The following is a 5,955-nucleotide window of genomic DNA, read 5'->3' on the forward strand; positions in this document are numbered from 1 at the left end:
TGCTGTCCGGAGTGGCCACGGAACAGACGGAGCCCAAAGCCACAGGCTCCAGGAGCTCAGCGGGGTGTTGTGACATTTCATGAATGTTTCACAGGGGCGGCCCATGGACTGCGGGCAACTGTCTGTGTGTGACATCAAAGGGCGGGAAGGGGAGCGGTGGTTGGTGAGGACGTGTTGGATCGTGTGGGACCTGAGCCCGACGTCCGTGGGGTAGAACAAGGGGGTGCAGAAAGGACCGTCGTGGTGGCGACACTGCTCCTGCGTGGAGCTCCAGAGGCTGCAGGGGGATTTCTGCTCCACCGGGGACCAGCACAAGCCAGTGGCCCGTTCATGTCTGTCACTGCTCTGGGGCTGTGACCCCAGCAGCACCTGCACAGCAGCAGTGTCCTCAGTGCCAGCACCGGCTCTTTGCTCTGTCTGCCCCTCTGTCCCCATCTCCCCGTGCTCTCCCTGCTCCCAGGCACCTTTCCCAGCTCCTCCAGGACCCACCGCAGCCTCTGTCTGTCCCTATAGAGACTAAAAGCCCCTGCTTATATCTCCCCTCTGCCTCTACCTGAATTAACGTCAGTTTTAACAAAAAACCAAAAAAACTAAAGTGTACTTCTGGATGAGGATCAGGATCAGAACCAGGCGTGCTGCAGGAGCAGGTGTCTCCCAGCACGGACAGGCCATGGGGACCTGTCGACCTCAGCACCAGTTCAGCAGCCCTGGGCCCGAGGGCTCAGCCCAGAGACAGCCCCCCAACCAGGGTCAGAGCGGTTCCTGCTGCTGCCCCGAGGGTCACCAGCCCCAGGCAGCCCTGAGCCAGAGTGCAGGTGTCTGAGCTGGGCTGAGCTGGAAGGGGCTGCAAAACAGCTCATCAGAGGAGGCGATGGAAGAAGGTGCCGTGTGTGTGGCACCGGGGGTGAACCGACACCTTCAGTTTGGTATCTGGACCCGTGCTGGGCTTGCACATGGACTAAGCCCCAGCTCAGAGCACAAATTGCTGTTCCCAGCCCCGGCTGCCAAGCGCTGGTCCTGCTCTCTCCTCCCTGGTGCGGCCAGAGCGCACGACTGCCCTGCCTGCTCCTGCCTTGGGGAGCTGGGGTCAAAAGGAAGGACAAACTGGTGTGGGTATGGGATCTCTTAAGTGTCCTGGGGTTGCTTTGCTCATCACTCTGTAACAGTTCCTGGGCTATTAACTCGAGATGTGCCCAGAGAGGCAAATAAGTCCATGAACCAACTTTCCAATTAAGGCTTCCTTCTTACAAAAACACACACTTCCATTTTCTCATCGGCAACAGACTGAAAGATGGCAGCTGAAGCTGCACGTGCCTCTTGTGAAAGCAGGTAACAACAGATGGTTCCACTCAGTCGATCCTTAGTTGCTTCCTGCATAGGACAACTGTCCATTAATTTAATCTCTGGTGTCCAGGCAGGGCTTTGCTGATGTTCCTGTGTCGCAGCAAGAGTGTGGATGTCAGGCTTTCTGCAGATTTGTGACTGAGTTTTCCCGTTTCTTTTAATTAGGAAAATCTTTCTGTGTACTCCTGAGGTCTCCCATAAGCTGGTGGGTTTAGAGCAGGACAGGGAGCTCCAGTGAGCTCAGGGAGGACCAGGCAGCATCACAGGCAAAGCAGACGGGAACTCGACTGGGTGAACATTAATGGAATTTATTGATAGAAGAAACAGGAATGTCTCCCCCATCTCTGGGCGGATCACCGTGCACCCTGAACCGGTACAGGCAGGTGTAGTCCGGGTGGCCCCAGTTGCTCAGCACTTGCAGCCTGATGTAATTCACGACCCCAGGGAGCTCGTTCTGCAAGGACAAGAAGAAATGAGTCGCCTTTTCCTCTCTGGCCCGTGAGCACAGACAGAAGTGCCGCAGCGACGGCCTCGATCAGCAGCTTCCTTCCTGCTGCCCCACGGGGCTTTTGACCTGTCGTGGTGCAGATGTTCACTCATTGGGCCATGAGAACAGCAAAGGAAGAAGCAGCGACCAGGTGCCTCAGCAAATACACTGGAAAGCTCTCGCCTGCTTTGGGGCACAGGCTTCCACAGTCAGAAGACCCAGTGCTGGGGTCAGTATAACGTCTCGTTGCCTTCTCTAGAAAGCCACGGAAACAGAATGGCCTCCCTGTCACTACTCACTGCCAGCACCAACAGAACCCTCAGGAAGCCCAGTATTTCTGGTCTCTAACTGGCAGACCAGCAGTCCTGCATCCTATGGGATGCAGCTGCTTGTGTGCACTTGGGGTCCAGACAGTCAAGCTGATTCCAGCTTCAACTGTGGCACTTCTAAGTTTAACCCCAAAATGAAAGAGAGGATGGCAGTCCAGCCATGCGCCACCAGGAAGTTAAAGCCGCAGCATGGAAGAAAGGCAGCGTGGCACTCGCTCAAGGACAGGGCTGCCTGTACCCTTTGGCAGGGAAGCCTCTCCCCATCCAGCCGCATTTCTCCTCCTCTCCTGCAGTTCCCCTCCCTCTGTGTCCCCGTACCTTCAGCTGGAAGGTCTGACTGGGATTCAGTGCTGCCTGGAAAGTGAACTGTCCCAGGAACGTTCCCTGCTCCTCGTGTTCTTCCTTGAAGCCCTACAGAAAGATGGATGGAGAAAACAGAGCGTCTGGTGCACCATGGGAGACTGAACTTCAGCCAGTGAAGTATGGGGTTATTTCAGCTATGGAGTCCAAGGACCATGAGCACAAGGACAAGATGAGAAACTGTAGGTGGGCAGCACGTCACACTTGCCCACTCAACGAGTCCAGGCTGGCAGTCAGAAAAGGAGCAGACGATCCCAGTGAGAGGGAGGTGACCTGAGGGTCACGAATGCACTGGGACTGGAAGACAGGTTTAGGACCTGGAAGATTTAGGAAGGTTTAGGACCATGCACTGTCCAGCTCCTTTTCCCTGTGGCTCCTGGAGTAGCAGCTTGCCGCAGGAGATTTTTTTTTGAGTGGTACATTGAATAAAAGAGGAATACAATGGGAAGGAAGCAGCACCAAGGAGCCTGTTTGTTCTGAGAGACAGGAGGAAGCTTCAGGCCACCAGAATCTTTGACCCATCTTCACCCCCTGCTTAGCAATGCTGTGCAACCGCCTGCCCCCGACTCCAGAGAAATCACTTACATAGACAGCAAAGTCCTTGGGAGCTCCGGAGATGCTTTCTGCATGGAACGCTGTCCCTGAGACGTGGGCCATGGTGACGGCTCTGGGAACGACCGGCACGGACAGCTTGATGAACACGTGTCCCTGACTCCCTGGGAAGGGCCAGCAGTTGCCAGGATGATTGTCCGTCTGAAAGGACAAGAAACACTCAGCAGGGAGACACAGGAGGAGAGCAGGTCCATGAGAGAAGGGGGCAGGAGAAGAAGCTTCGAGGAGCAAAGACAGGTGGGAAGGACACTTGGAGCAGCATGTGTGGTTCATTCTCCCAGCCTTTGTGTTACTGCTTCTTGGTGCTTCTACCTCCAGAATCAGCTCAGGAGATCTCATGTAATCCATCACTGGCAGGGAATACAAGAACACCTTTGCTTTGGCAGTCCGGAGGGATGGAGAAGTCTTGGAAAGAATGACGGCTGCCCCTGGAAATTCAAACATGAGCATGATCACCAGGCAGTGTCAGGAGGAATATTACATTGTTGACTTGGAAAAGGCTTCTCAGTTGTCATCCATGTCCTACAGTGGGTTCCCCTCTGTCTTGCTGGCACGACCCCTCTGGAACAGATGGCAGGGAGTCATCAAACTGTCATATTTGGCCATGGAAATAGGCAAGAATGTGAACCAGCCTTTCTGTGCTTCCCATGGGGACTGGCCCATTACAGGCTCTGTCAGTGGGGACACTTTTAGGGCACAAGGTGACCCATGACTTCTCACCCCTTCTCTCTTACCGTTGGGCACGTTCCAATGCCCATCTTGTCAATCTGGACAGGAGGCGCTTTGGAACTGGTTTGTTTGTACAATGTCACAGTACCTGCTGATTTCAGGGCATAATCCGGCATCGGGACCTGCATTTCTTCCAGCTTCTCCAAAGCCTGATTGATGATCTCGTGAACAGCCTGGGAAGGAACACAAAGGAGAGCGCCTGTTGGAAGGAGAAGGACCGGGGCAAGCAGGACCCTGCAAGGCCAGCCAAGGTGAGCGGGGACAAGGCCGGTTTCAGATGGAGGGAACGCCCACATTGCCTGGAAGCCTCCCAGGTTTGCTCTGCTGTGATTGTTGGGATCAGAAATGGGGGGCTGCTCACTCCAGTGCTCTGAATGCTGGAGCTGCGGGAAGGGGCTGTTCCTGTGGAGAGGCCCCAGGCCAGGCAGCACGGACAGACAAGCCTTCTGGGCATGAGATAGGCCTGGCTTAACTCTGGACCTCTGAGACCATTCTTTATTTCCAGCCCTCCCTTGAGGAGGACCCGAGATCTGGGCGCAGAGGAAGGTCCGACTCAGATGGCTGTCATTCCCATCACGCTCTCTCTTCCCCATAAGGAAGTGTGGAGCAACAGGAAAAGGAAGCGTGGCCATGGCAGCACTTGTTCCAGCAGCACCAGCCTGTTGGCTGTGACAGGAATGGAGTAGGATACATGCGGACGGAGGGAGGATAAAACCCCTGAGCAGATCCTTCTGCCTTGTGCCCTTACCCGTCCGGTAAAGCCTGGGAGCTTTGCCTGCTTCAGTCCTTCCTGCAGAGCCCGCTCAGTGACATCCTTTGTGCTCCAGCGCAGATGATAAAGCTGTTCCTGGAGCTTACGGAGCTGGACGGGCAGGGACAGGGTTGCGCTGAGGTCTCCTATCTCTGGTGCAGCGCTCCAGAGGGTTAAGGTGCCGAGTTGTCCCACATGGTAAACACCTGTCAGACACAAACCAGAGCTTAGAACTCAGTCTAAGGCTGGGCTGTGCCTCGGCCTGCCCGCTCCCCTTTCTGTGTCTCTCCCGAGTGCCATAGTTGTCTCTCCTCTTGTTGCCTTTGACAGTGGCCATCATGGCGTATGGGCTCCGCAATAGACAGACGTTCCCTGCCCTGGACTGTGCTCCTTGTCCTGCAGAAGATTCTCAGCCCCTGGGGCAGGAGAGCTCAGCCACGGCCTCTCCCTGGGCTGAAGGGAACTGGCTCAGCCCTTCCTCACCCACACCCGTCCCGCTGGAGCAGGGACCGGCACAGCTCTGTGGGGACTTTCTGCTCTTGGCTGAGCTCCTCTGCTCACAGTGGGGGAAGCGGAACAGGGCAGGATGGAGCCCCGAGTGCCTCCTAAAGCACCGTCCTCAGGTTGGAGCTCTGCAGAGACTCACCGAAAGAGAACAGACCGAGAAGCACCAGGGTCGATGCCTTCAGCGCCTTCATCTTCCTGCAGAGCAGATAAAGAAAAGGCTGGTGAAGCTGGCGGTTCCCGTGCAGATCAGCAGCAGACTGGAGAGCAGCAGCAGGGACTGCAGCCCTTGAGCCTGGCGTTCCTGCCGTGTGCATTGGCTTGGTCCTGCACCAGCTCCAGTCACTGCTGGAGGTGTCACCAGCTGCACCAGTGGGGGATTTGTCATGGCAAAGATTGTTTTCTTAGGGACAAAGGGCTCAAGGTTGACTCTGGACTAATAGCAGGAGTTGCAACAAGAGCTGTGGCCACACTTCACATCTGTGGGGCTGGAGAGGGATTCTCTGGAAATGGAAGGGACATAACAAATGGCTGTTTCTCCTGCCCAGCATCCAATGGACACTTGTGCTGCTCCTGTTCTCCACCCTCTCAAGAGAAGGTTCAGCCTGTGCCCCTACAGTCCAACAGCTGCCAGGGGGGTGTGTGTCTCCCCTCTCGCAGTGTTTCTTTAGCAGCCAGGTTATCTCTGGCCCTTCTCTTGGCAGAACTGCAGACAAATGCAGACTGGAAAGAGGGAGGGTGGCTGAATGTCAATGCGTGCTGGCAAGCAACGGGCACCAAGGAAGCGCCAAAGAAACCCTCTGGTGTCTGGGCCCTGCTGCGCTGAGCCTGATCTGCCA

At 55.8% G+C, this 5,955-nt stretch overlaps 1 long non-coding RNA gene across 1 annotated transcript; it reads right to left on the minus strand.

Annotated features, from left to right (window-relative positions):
- Positions 1-3,226: 3,226 nt before the first annotated feature.
- LOC309451938 lies at positions 3,227-4,702 on the minus strand. Its single transcript, XR_014186361.1, has 4 exons — positions 4,610-4,702; positions 3,950-4,034; positions 3,445-3,560; positions 3,227-3,273 (listed from the first exon to the last, which is right to left on the minus strand). It is a non-coding gene; the product is annotated as an uncharacterized lncRNA (long non-coding RNA).
- Between the last annotated feature and the right edge of the window lie 1,253 nt (positions 4,703-5,955).

This window comes from Streptopelia decaocto (genome assembly GCF_964273445.1).
Source record: "Streptopelia decaocto genome assembly, contig: HAP1_SCAFFOLD_51, whole genome shotgun sequence".
NCBI classification, from domain to species: Eukaryota; Metazoa; Chordata; class Aves; order Columbiformes; family Columbidae; genus Streptopelia; species Streptopelia decaocto.